The sequence below is a fragment of the Diabrotica virgifera genome, chromosome 1 (assembly GCF_917563875.1).
Source record: "Diabrotica virgifera virgifera chromosome 1, PGI_DIABVI_V3a".
Classification (NCBI taxonomy): Eukaryota; Metazoa; Arthropoda; class Insecta; order Coleoptera; family Chrysomelidae; genus Diabrotica; species Diabrotica virgifera.
Window position 1 is genome coordinate 8,011,533 of NC_065443.1, and position 12,438 is coordinate 8,023,970.

The 12,438-nt window shown below is 32.1% G+C and overlaps 1 protein-coding gene across 1 annotated transcript in view; it reads left to right on the forward strand.

Annotated features, from left to right (window-relative positions):
• The first annotated feature begins 8,529 nt into the window (after nt 1-8,529).
• Nucleotides 8,530-12,438, forward strand: part of LOC114330409 (SPRY domain-containing SOCS box protein 3) — a 40,573-nt gene continuing 36,664 nt past the window's right edge. Inside the window, exon 1 of the mRNA XM_028279784.2 lies at nt 8,530-8,720. The gene's annotated coding sequence lies outside the window, so the exon portion shown is untranslated. The remainder of the gene's footprint in view (nt 8,721-12,438) is intronic.

Here is a 12,438-nt window from a genome sequence, read left to right on the forward strand (position 1 = left end):
ACATCACAGGAATTATGTTGGTGATGAATAGCAGTCTGATTTTTGCATGAGAGTTTAATGAAAGGTTAAAAAAGCAATTGGAAGTTCTGTCCGACAAAATTAATGGGAAGTTTTCGTAGTCGGACATTCTAAACAGGTAAGATATAGACAAAAATGCTGGTGATAAATAGCTTTCCGACAAAGACGAAATTTAATTAAGTAAATTATTCCTTACCAAGAATGACTGTTGTCGGAAAAAAATAAGGAGTAGATTTTGTAGTCGGACAATTTAAAAAAATAATTTTTGAAATTTCAATAAGGGGTGATTATTCTATGTCAAAAATACCTGCAATCAATTACAATCGATATCTTTCGATTTATGTCAACATCATTTAGATACCTCACTGTAATACATTTATAGTAGATCAGACAAATTATATTATGGATTGAGTGGTCTAGCTATCTTTGTCTGCCACATGCGCGGGATCGCTTGGTTAAAAGAGATAGATAGACCACCTATCGACATTTTGCACTGTATTCCCTGTCTACCCTTATGTCTATGAATACATTTCCATTTAAGAAAAACTGTCACTTTTGACAATAATTCATAATAAATTGCAATCGTAACTTCAAATTTAAACTAATCGATTTATTTTGGCAGCAAATTATTTCTTGCCATGTGACATATTAATTACATTATTATTTCTTTTGTAGAAAGTAGTAATAATTTATTTAGGTACCCTTTTTCAATCAAGCAAAGCATTATAGCACGAAGAATGATATTCAATAGAACTTTCACAATTATCTGGCAACTGAACCTCATTGAATTGATGACCAAGTATTTTACTAACTTTGTAAAATGTTCGAAAATTACTCAAAAATGTTCCGTTGAATGGTTTGTCTTTTGATTTGGCGACTTAAAATTTAAACTGTTGACGCTCAAAAATAGACACAAAAACACTCCATAGTTAATATAAATTTTAATTTCCAACACAAGTGGCAAACAGATACTCAGAGACCATGCACTTTCAAATACTACGTTGTATAGCACAAAGTGTCACACTGACAAATGCAGCCTTCTAATACATACTTCTAAGCATAATGTGTCATATTTACGTCTATTCTTATAAGCACCGAAGTTTTAGACTCTTCACATTTTTCAATGTCGTTTACAGGGTTAAGATTTGAGTATGGAAAAAAATGTATACAACGTTTTTTGTAGGAAATTTTCCGTACTTTCTGATGCGCCTAATTAGAAAACCCTAAGAGATTGCTTTCACATGTTCTTTGACATTTTTTATTGTCATTTTGAGAATATCTAGAACAAACTCCACCCAAAAAAATAATTGTTTTGCAATATATACCTGCATTGATACTTACCTCACTATTTTTGGAGCGTGCATGTATATATATGCACATGCAAATATGTGAATATAAATAATAATATACTACTAAAATAGCTTTATCAATATGTGACTAAGTCATTCTGAAAAAATGTTTTTTATTTATTTCCTTCGATTTGCCCAAACTTTTTGTCCGACATATAACTTTTTGCGTTACAAAATATAATTTGTACATAAACAAATCAAAATTAGCTTGCTATTTATCACCAACATTTTTGTCTATATCTTACATGTTTAGAATGTCCGACTAGGAAAATTTCCCATTCATTTTGTCCGACAGAACTTCCAATTGCTTTTTTAACCTTTCATTAAACTCTCATGCAAAAATCAGACTGCTATTCATCACCAACATAGTTCCTGTGATGTGACATGTTCTACGTGTCGGACTCGTTAAAATGCCCAACCTTTTTGTCGGACAAACATTTTTTCATATATTATATAACGTTGACTATTGAATAAACTTAAAAACAACTTGCTATTTTTCACCATCATAAACTTGTCAGGACGACACGTTTATCATGCTCCACCGTTAAAACTTCCCCTGTTTCAGTGTTCCCGTGCATCAATGTTTGTCCGACTAGACACCGTTAAGCTATTAACAAATTTTCAGCTTGCTATTAATCAACTTTTTTTTCTTACGCGGGATCCAGGTCTATATGTATTTCAGTTAGGTGGTACCAAAAATAGTAAAAAGTATTTGGTGGTACATGACACAAAAAGATTGAGAACCGCTGCCCTAGTATATATACCCTATTTCAAGCTATGTAAACGCCAACTATATTATATAGGTAAATTAAACAAATAATTAATTAGGTTAGCGCCATTACGTCGTCATCTCTCGACGACGAAAATCAGTGTAATCGAAAAGTCTAGGATTTGACTACTTCCTCAACGAAATGAAACTATTGTACCTACTTAATATTATACTTATTGGGGTCAACGCTCCCTTTTTCAGGGAGCGAACCGACACACTTTCGTCCGCTCCGTCAGTCGTATCAACCCTCCGAAATTGCGCACGTTCCTCCTGCTACGACGCTGCCGTCGCGGAAAACCCTCCAGTAGCGCTCGAAGGGCAGTTTTTATAGCAGGAAGACAATATTTATTTTCCATCAGCCTTTTAAAATTCAGTTTCGATATGATATATTGCTAGGAACTATTTGTTATCACAAAATCAAACTTAGAAAAAATCAAAACGAAATATAAAGAACAGGATATTATCTAATACAATAAATCCGATTAAAAATAGAAATTAGCAGGTAAGTATGTCTTTCTCGAAAAATAGTTTATGCCTAAAAAATAACTAAATAAATTTGTATTAATATAATACAATGATACTAATAATTAACTAAATTTGTATTATTTGTAAGGGACCAATTAAATTTGTGATAGACCAATGAGAGAGTTTTCTAAATAAACCGTGTCCCGTTTTTTTAGGAAGTTTAAATAGTTTTTTAAAAAAATCCTGAACATGGCATGGGCAAAGAAGTTGTTCCTATGAAGACCCCCCGGTAAAGTACTAAACAAGGCCCATCGGCCTTATTTTTCGTCTGTAGATTTTCAGCAATGTTTATCTAAAGTCAATTTTGATGACTATACATATAACACCTGACTCTTAAATTATATTTAATAACTTTTTTAAGTGAATTTTTTTAATATACATAATTTTGTTGTAGCTAGATGAATCCAGTAAAGAAAAAGCGCGTTCTTTGAAGTGAACAACAGTTGAAAGAACCAGCTGGCAGCTGTAAATGGTGTTATGTCAGTAAGGACTACAGGGAGATACAATATTGCCCATAGAACGCTTGGTAACCACAAAAGTAGTAAGAACACTACAAAAAAATTAAGAATTTATCACCTGTTCAAGAAAATGAACTTTGTAAATGAATTTTTAGGCTAGCAGATGTTAACAATTGTTTGAATGCCAAATAATTCGACAGTCAGTGTATTGATTATGTATGCAAAACGGTATCTAAACCCCATTTTACGATTTGAAATAAATAGCTGGTTGCAAATGGTTAAGCCTATTTTTTAAATACCACCCAGAGCTTTCAAATTAAAAAATACAAAGCATGAACCCTGGAAGAGTAGCCAAACTTAATAAGTTAACCTAGTAAACGACTATTCAACAAGTGCATTTGAACATTTTTGATAAACCGCATTTAATTTTCAATATGGATGAGAAAGGATGTCGACTTTTTCTTCATAAACAACAATCAGTCAACGCAATTATCTTCAAAGAATGCAGCCAGAATGTCAAGATAATTTTCCAGCTCGTACGATCAATGAAATGACAAAGAAAGGATCACTTTGAAAAGCTCAAACTGCAAGTTCCAAGAGGACTAAGAGATTTTGTTGTACTGGACCACGAAAAAAAAACTATCGACGGGTGTACGATTAATAAAACAAATTTCGGAAAAATATTTTCCAAAGTCTAGCCAAGAGCTGCCACACCTAAATAATGTTTCAGCAATGATAGTACCCAGGAACTTACGATACAACAACGAAATAAAAAAGTCTCCTCCTAAAAAAAAGTATGACGGAGGAAATCATGGAGAAAATGGGGATTTAAGCTTCAGTTTCCGACATCGTATGAATGATGAATCCAGTAACGATGAAACTGTTTTGGAGACTCATTTCAGGAAATTATTTGACCCCTGAAGCGAAAAAGAAAATTGTCAAGCCGCGTCAAGAAAAATCTCTTAATTATTATAGGTACTGCTGTTATAGTAATTAAAACTCTTTACTGAAAAGGAAATTAAGAACTCTACTAAGAATGATAAAAACAAAACAAAAAACCTATAAAGGATGAAGCAAAACAAACGGAATCTAAGAAAGGGGAACATATAAAACTAAAATCCCCAAATGACATGAAAAATATTTAACCTTCATTAAAACGTACCCTTGAAGCAGGTTCAGGTGGATTGCAGTCTCAGGTTTCAAACTCAGGAAAAAAGAAGAGACCTGGTTTTGCTACCTATGTAAAGAGGACCGAATAGCAGATGTGAGACTGTGCACCAATTCCCTTAAATATATACACGAAGAATGTGTAGGATTAACAAATAGAGACAAAACATGAATAGATATCTTGCAATAAAATACCCCAAAATAATTAGGTAAGCCCTTTAGACCCTTTTTGGAATCACTGTACTTAGTAAGACTCATAACACTGATTTTGAAAAAAAAAACTGTTAAAACCTTAAAAGTATTTGATAAACTTTACCATAGTAAAATAAAAGAGCATGAGCCTTCCATTAGTTTTCCACTGCTTTGAGTAATTTAGCAGAATATTTAATAATTTTTTAGAAATGAATAAAAAAGACGGGGTCGTTATTTGAGTCGTGTACCTTATACAGGGTGTTTCATTGGGAAAGTAACATACGTTAACTGTAGAAAGAGGCGGTCTCAAAAATATCATACTTAATGGGTTTTCTTTCATTAATAACAAAGATACTGAGTGTTTTATCTATTTTGTTATTTTCTTATTTGGTTCATAACTTTGTAACCACACTGTATATTTATTTTATATTTGGCACGCAAATATTCTTTAATTAAGGTGTACAATTAACTAATTTATTTAAAATTGTAAAAAATCCAGGTCCGGATTAAAAAATATTGGAAAAATATTCCGACCTAAAAAAACACCCTGTACATTAATTTTTTTTTAAATTGATTTTTCATTTGAAAATAGGATGAAAAACTTAATTTAGTAGTATATGTACTTTGAATTTTCGGCAAAATGATTTTTCTGGTCAAATTTTGAATTTGAATTCTGAATTGCGAGAGCTCGAAGTAGTAAAAAAATTGAAATACGACTTAAAACTTGTTAAACACACTGTATATTTATTTTATATTTAACACCGATTATTATTTAAAGTGCCCAATCAATTCATCTATTTACAATTATAAAAAATCCAGGGCCGGATTAAAAACACCCTGTATATTATTTTTTTTTATAGATTTTGCATTTAAAAAGAAGATGAAAAACTAAATTTAGTGGTATACTTTGAATTTTCGGCAAAATAATTTTTCTGGTAAAATTTTGAATTTGAATTCTGAAATTATGTGAATTGCTAGAGGTCGATGTAAAAAAACTAAAATGTGACTTAATTTTAATTAATACCATTATTTAATCTAAATTGGTAAAATGTTAACATTTCATTGTTTTTTTTTTATAATGGTGACAAATAATTCATAACAAATATTCACCTTTAATTAATCAATAAATAATAAAGAGTCCACAAAAAATACATAACTTTAATCAACGAACTATCTTAAAAATAAATAACAGAATAATTTTTCCAAGAAATAACTTATTAAAACTATAGTAATTGTTCAAAATGGCCACCACCTTGTTGAAGACAAAGCTTGCTCTTTTTGTTATTTGTCTGACTGACTTCCTAATCTCGTCAGGATTATTCTTCATTTCTTGGAAGGCGTCTAGAATCCGGTCAAGAAGTTCTTCCCTACTATTTATTTCCTCCTTATAAACTTTGGAATTTAGATCCAAAAGTTATTTTTCAGCAGTTTTTTTCTGTTTTTTTAATTAAGATAGTTAGTTGATTAAAGTTATGCATTTTTTGTGGACTCTTTATTGTTTATTCAATAATAAAAAGTGAATATGTGTTATGAATTATTTGTCGCAATAATAAAAAAATACTAAAATGTTAACATTTTAACGATTTACAGTAAATAATGATATTAATTAAAATGAAGTCACATTTTAGTTTTCTTTTACTTCGAGCTCTCGCAATTCACATAATTTCAAAATTCAAAGTATACAACTAAATTTAGTTTTTCATATTCTTTTCAGATGCAAAATCCATTTAAAAAAATTTAATGCACAGGGTGTTTTTTGGGTTAGAACATTTTTCCAGTATTTTTTAATCCGGTCCTGGATTTTTTTATAATTGTAAATAAATTAAATGATTGGACACCTTAAAGAATATTCAGTGTTAAATATATAATAAATATAAAGTGTAGTTAACAAGTTGTAAATGGTATTTCAATTTTTTTTTTCTACTTCGAACTTTCGCAATTCACATAATTTCACTAAATTAAGTTTTCATCCGCTTTTCAAATGCAAAATCAAAAAAAAAAATATGTACAGGGTGTTGTTTTTGGGTCGGAACATATTTCCAATATTTTTTATTCCGGACCTAGATTTTTTACAATTGTAAATAAATTAATTGATTGTACACCTTAAACAATATTTGCGTGCTAAATATAAAATAAATATATAGTGTGGTTAAAAAGTTATGAACCAAATAAGAAAATGGCAAAATATATGAAACACCCAGTATCTTGGTTATTAATGAAGTAAGACCCATTAAGTATGGTATTTTGGAGACCACCTAAGTGTCCTCTTTCTACAGTTAACGTATGTTACTTTCTCAATGAAACACCCTGTATGTGGTGAAGCAAGCTTAACAAGTCTTTATACACACACCGGCAAAATTAGCCGAACACGTTAAAAATGGGACATGTTTGATGTCTCGTATTTCATAAACCAGCGGTCCGATTTGAGTGATTCTTTTAGTATGTTATAGCCTTATTATTTAAGAATATCATTATAATAATATTGTTGCTAGACAGGTAAATACCATTTTATACCGGATGTACCAATCATACTGTGTTTTTTTCTTAAAGTTTGGAACACCCTGTGGAATATTCTAGCATATGTAAAATATTAGAATTAATACTCGATTGTAGACTTAGGCTTGCTTAACATTTTACTTTTCGATTCATTTACTTATGTGAGATAATAAAAAAGTTATGTGCGTTAACAACTATCCATGTTTTTCATCAATAAATCCTCATAGTAGGGGAGGAAAGTATACTAAATTTGCAGTTACTCGAGCGTTATGGGAACCTATTGGATTGTGAAGAGTATATGCTAAATTCAGAAAAAGGTTAAGGTAAGTTTTCCATAAAGTGGGGTACTTTTCATTTTTTAATTTAATTTTCCATTTGAAACAATCATTTTTTTCCGATTATAGCGCTATTTCTCCATAATTGGAAAAAATATGTCGAATAAAAGTTACTTATTTTTACGTAAAGAATCCAAATCTGCAATAAAAATTGGGGGCTCCTATTTAAGATTTTAAATTAAATCCCCCACCCCACCTCCGTGGGGGCTCGTGACACCCCACGGAGAGGGGTGGGGGGTAAATTAAAAATTATAAATACGAACCCTGCGATATTTTGCGAAATGAACATCAGATCGTAAAACTGCAAAATACACCTATTCAATATTTTTCAAAAATCTACCGAATGGCACCAAACACGACCCTCCACGGAGGTGGGGTGGGGGGTTACATTAAAATATTAAATAGGAGCCCCAATTTTTATTGCAGATTTGGATCCTTGACGTAAAAATAAGCAACTTTTATTCGCAAATTTTTTTCCTATTATGGATAAATAGCGCTATAATCGGAAAAAAACGATTGGTGGAAATGGAAAATTAAATTGAAAAATGGAGAGTCCCACACTTTATGGAAAACTTAACTTAACTTTTTTTGGTTGTAGCACCCACTCTTCACAATCCACTCCAGGTCACAAGAACGCTCGAGTAATTGCAAATTTAGCATACTTTTCTCCCCTACTATGAGGATTTATTGATAAAAAACCTGGCTAGTTGTTAAAGCACATAACTTTTTTATTTTCCAACATAAGCAAATGAATCAAAAAAGAAAATGTTAAGAAAGCATAATTCTACAATCGAGTTTTAATTTTAATATTTTATACATGCTGGAATATTCCACAGGGTGTTCCGAACTTTAAGAAAAAACACAGTATGCTTGTTACATCCGGTATAAAATGACATTTACCTGTCTAGCAACAATATTATTACACCGATATTCTTAAATAATAAGGCTATAACATACTAAAAGAATCACTCAAATCGGACCACTGGTTTATGAAATACGAGACATCAAACATGTCCCATTTTTAACGTGTTCGGCTAATTTTGCCGGTGTGTGTATAAAGTTAAAAACTAAACAAATAATATTACTCAACAAAAATATTTTTTACATCTCTTCATTATTGAAGTTGCCTCTGATACGATAGTAGTTTGATTAGCACTTTCATTGTCATACTATCGCTGAAACGCTTCCCAAGCATACGCCTGCAGTCTTATCTAGCTCCTGAATTGACGAGCCACCACTGGGAGACTCACCCCGAATGCGCGGCGAGACGTCCGCCGCGACGTCATTCTCCAACACTCAATGAATTTTGTTATTTCGCGAGTAGCGAGCTTAAAAACAGTGCTAGGAACTTATTAAAGATGACCAGTGTTCAGCCCAACAAAAGTGCCGAAAAAGAATTCATCATTCAACGGTAAGTCCGCTCTCAATTCTTTTATTGATTTCGTTTCATCTACTTTGTTGTTGTTTGATGTGTTTTATCAGCAGATAATCGATAAGGCAGCCATAATCACCTGCTGTAAATCGTGATGGTGATAGTGGTTCGAGGATATTATGATAATCAATGTACAAGACAGTTAAGAAACAAAAATTTGATGTGTCATAAACTTACTGATTCATTACCGTGTAGTAAATAGTAATTTATACTAAATAGGAGAAAGATGAAAAGCTTTTGTTGTTTTTATTAGATAAATAATTTAGTTTGTGTAACTTATAAAAAAGAGTTTTATTATTTTACCATGATTGCAACATGAATAGATTTTTCTTCTTCTTTAAGTGCCTTCTTCCAATCGGAGGTTGAGTAACATCACTACTATCTTTACTCTATCTATCGCTACTTTGAAGAGTTCTATCGAACTACATTTAAACCAGTCCTTTAAATTTTTCAACCATGACACTTTCCTTCTTCTTATAATTCCTTTCTCCTCGTATTCTTCCCTGCATTTTCAATCTTACCATTTCATATCGCTGTTCCCTCATTACGTCTCCCAGATACCGTAACTTTCTTTTTTATTGTGTTTAATATTTCGTATTCTTAGCTTATTTCTCGCAATACTTCCGTTCGTTTTCTTCTATTTCCATACAATTTTAAGCATCCTTCTGTAACACCACTTTTTAAATGACTTTATTTATGTGTTCTTGCTTCAGTGCCCAGCTTTTAGGTCCATATTGTAGTATTGAAAATACGTAACATCTTAGAGCTTTTACTCTCAGTATTAATATAAGGTCTTTTTTGCAGAGAATTGTTTTCATTTTTACAAACGCATTTTTTGCTATTTATATTCTGGCCACTATTTCTGTTGTTTGATCATTAATTTCTCAAATCCAGGTTCTCAGATGAATTTGTATTTGTATGATGATGTATTTATCGACCATTTTTATCGGTACATCTCCTAAATGTATGTTTGTTTGTATATGTGTTACCTTTGTTATTATCATATATTTATTCTTTTTTATATTAATTTTTAGTCCATATTTTTCACACAAACTGCTTGTTTTGGTTAATACTACATAGTTGGATTTGTTCAGCAGAACTTGTCATAATCACGATATCATCTGTATAGCTTATGTTATTAATAGTTGTTCTTCCATTATTTATTATCCATTCACTTTCAGATAGTAATGCTTCTTCAAAAATGAATTCACTGTATCTGTTGAATAGTAGAGGAGACAGAATAAATCCCTGCCTAATTCCTCTCTTGATTTCAATTTCTAAAGCGTTATCCATTAAAATTTGTACTCTTTAATTCCTGTAAAGGTTTGTTATTATTCTTAAGTCCCTTTTGTCTATATTTTTTGTCTTTTGAGTTTGGACTAATGTTTCATATCTACTTTGTCCAATGCCTTTTCAAAATCAGCGTAACAAACATCTACATTCATATCCATGCATCTTTGAGTATCACATTAAAAGCAATTAACGCTTCTCTCTGGTTCCTAGTCCGTCTATGAATCCAAACTGACTACCATCTATTTCTTTTTTCAGTTTTCTATTTATTTTCATTTAAAATTTTTCAAAAATAATTTGAGAACATGACATATTAATGATATTGGTCACAGCAGTATTTAGTGTTTGTATTTTTAAGAATAGGAATAGGAAGATGGAGAGTCACTATTATTTCGGTCCTGTTTTGTACTTAATATTGTGTTAACAAGTCTACTATAATGTCTAAGGTTCGTGTTTATACCCTGGTAACTGTGTATTCAACCATATAATATCAGCTCTTGTATTGATTTTATTAATCCGTCTTCTCCTTTCTTTAGCAGTTCCGATGCTATTTGATCCGATTCCTGCTGATTTACTGTGCTCCAATTTTTCTATTTGAAATGTGGACATATCTAACAATGCTGAGAATCTCCTGGACAGACAGAATAACCAATGAGGAAGTACTAACAAGAATACAGAACAGCAGAGAGATACTGGATTACATCAAAATAAGAAAACTTCAATACTTGGGTCATATAACACGTGGCGACAGATATGAACTCCTAAAATAAATTATGCAGGGAAAGATTCAAGGAAGGCGAAGCACATGCAGGAGAAAAATGTCCTGGCTGAGAAATCTCAAAGAATGGTTTGGATGCAGCTCAACTGAACTCTTTAGGGCTGTAGTGTCAAAAGTTAGAATAGCAATTATGATTGAAACCTTCGTCGCGGAGATTGCACATAAAGAAGAAGAAGATTTTTTCTATTGTCATCTCTGCTATTGTTGATGGACTCTTTTCTATGTTTTCTGCTTGGTCTAATGGTATATCAGGGTTCGCTCCCCTCCTACCTCCCTCAAGGTTTTCCTTCAAATGTTTTGCCCATCTTTCTCCTTTTCTGCTTTTGTTTAGCTTCTGATAAAACGTTTTTATGTTTGTTGGCTTACTTGGTTCTTGTAGTTCTTGAAGTTCTTTGTTCATATTTTTTCTCTACTTTTTTCGGTGGATTTTATTTTCTTCTTTGCGTAGTTTATTGTATTCTTCCTCTGCTTATCGGGTTCTGTGCCCCTGTTACATCAGTAAATAATATGCTCTGTTTTTCTTTATGTTACAATCTGATGTTCTTCTTCAAAGCAGTCATTCGTTATTTGTTTCTTGTTCTTCTTTATTTATCAACCGTGCTGTATGTTTTAAATTCGATATTAGTGATTATGAAATGTAAAAATATTAATTATAGTTTGTTGCTTCTTCTGACCTACTACATAACAAAATCTAATCATTTGTTTACTTCAATTAATCAAATGTTTACATATACAATTCAATGTTGATGTAATCCTAACTAGCGTCTCAGTCACGTAATTGGATGAAAAGTAATGTCTATATTACATTGAAATAATTAATGAAAGACCTTATTATCTATAATGCATTAACATTATCATTATCAGCAAATATACAGATAATTGAACTGGGTATTGAATATATTTTATCTGATAAAATGATCTAAACACTAATGACAAAACTGGGCAAGAAAAAAATTTACTCCTCTTTTTTTTTTTCTCCTCCTTCTTCTTCTTCTTCTTGTAATAGGACTATGTCCTGTTTCTTCTGTTACAGTCTTTGCTGCGATCCAGAGCTGCAACTCTCGTACCATCGTTTTTTGGGTCTTCCTATGGGTCGCTTGGTGTTGGGCTTCTGTGTTTTCGCCCAATACGCCATACGTTCAGGGTCCATCCGATCTACGTGGTCTCTCCACATGCGTCGTCGCGCTCTTGTCCATCTCACTACGTCTTGAACGCCTAGCTCTCTCAATGTGTCTTCGTTTCGTATTCTATCTCTGAGTGTGATACCTCTTATGGATCTTAGGGTTTTCATCTCTGTTGTTCTCATTATTTGTTTGGTCTTTGTTGTCTCGGCCCTTGTCTCGGCTGCGTATGTCAGTACGGGTCTAACACATGTCTTATAAATGCGGACTTTGCTTTCGGTGCTCATATATTTATTCCGCCAGATTATATCCCTCAGGAAACCAGATATTCTCGCTGCTTTCGTTGCCTGCTGCTTTGATTCTTGCCACAGATGCCTGTCGCTAGATATTTCCACACCTAAGTATCTGCAATCCATTACCTGTTCGATTATATGGTCGTCCACTACTAATTTACATCTAATTGGGTTCCTGGATATTACCATCGATTGGGTTTTCTCTTTGGATAGTG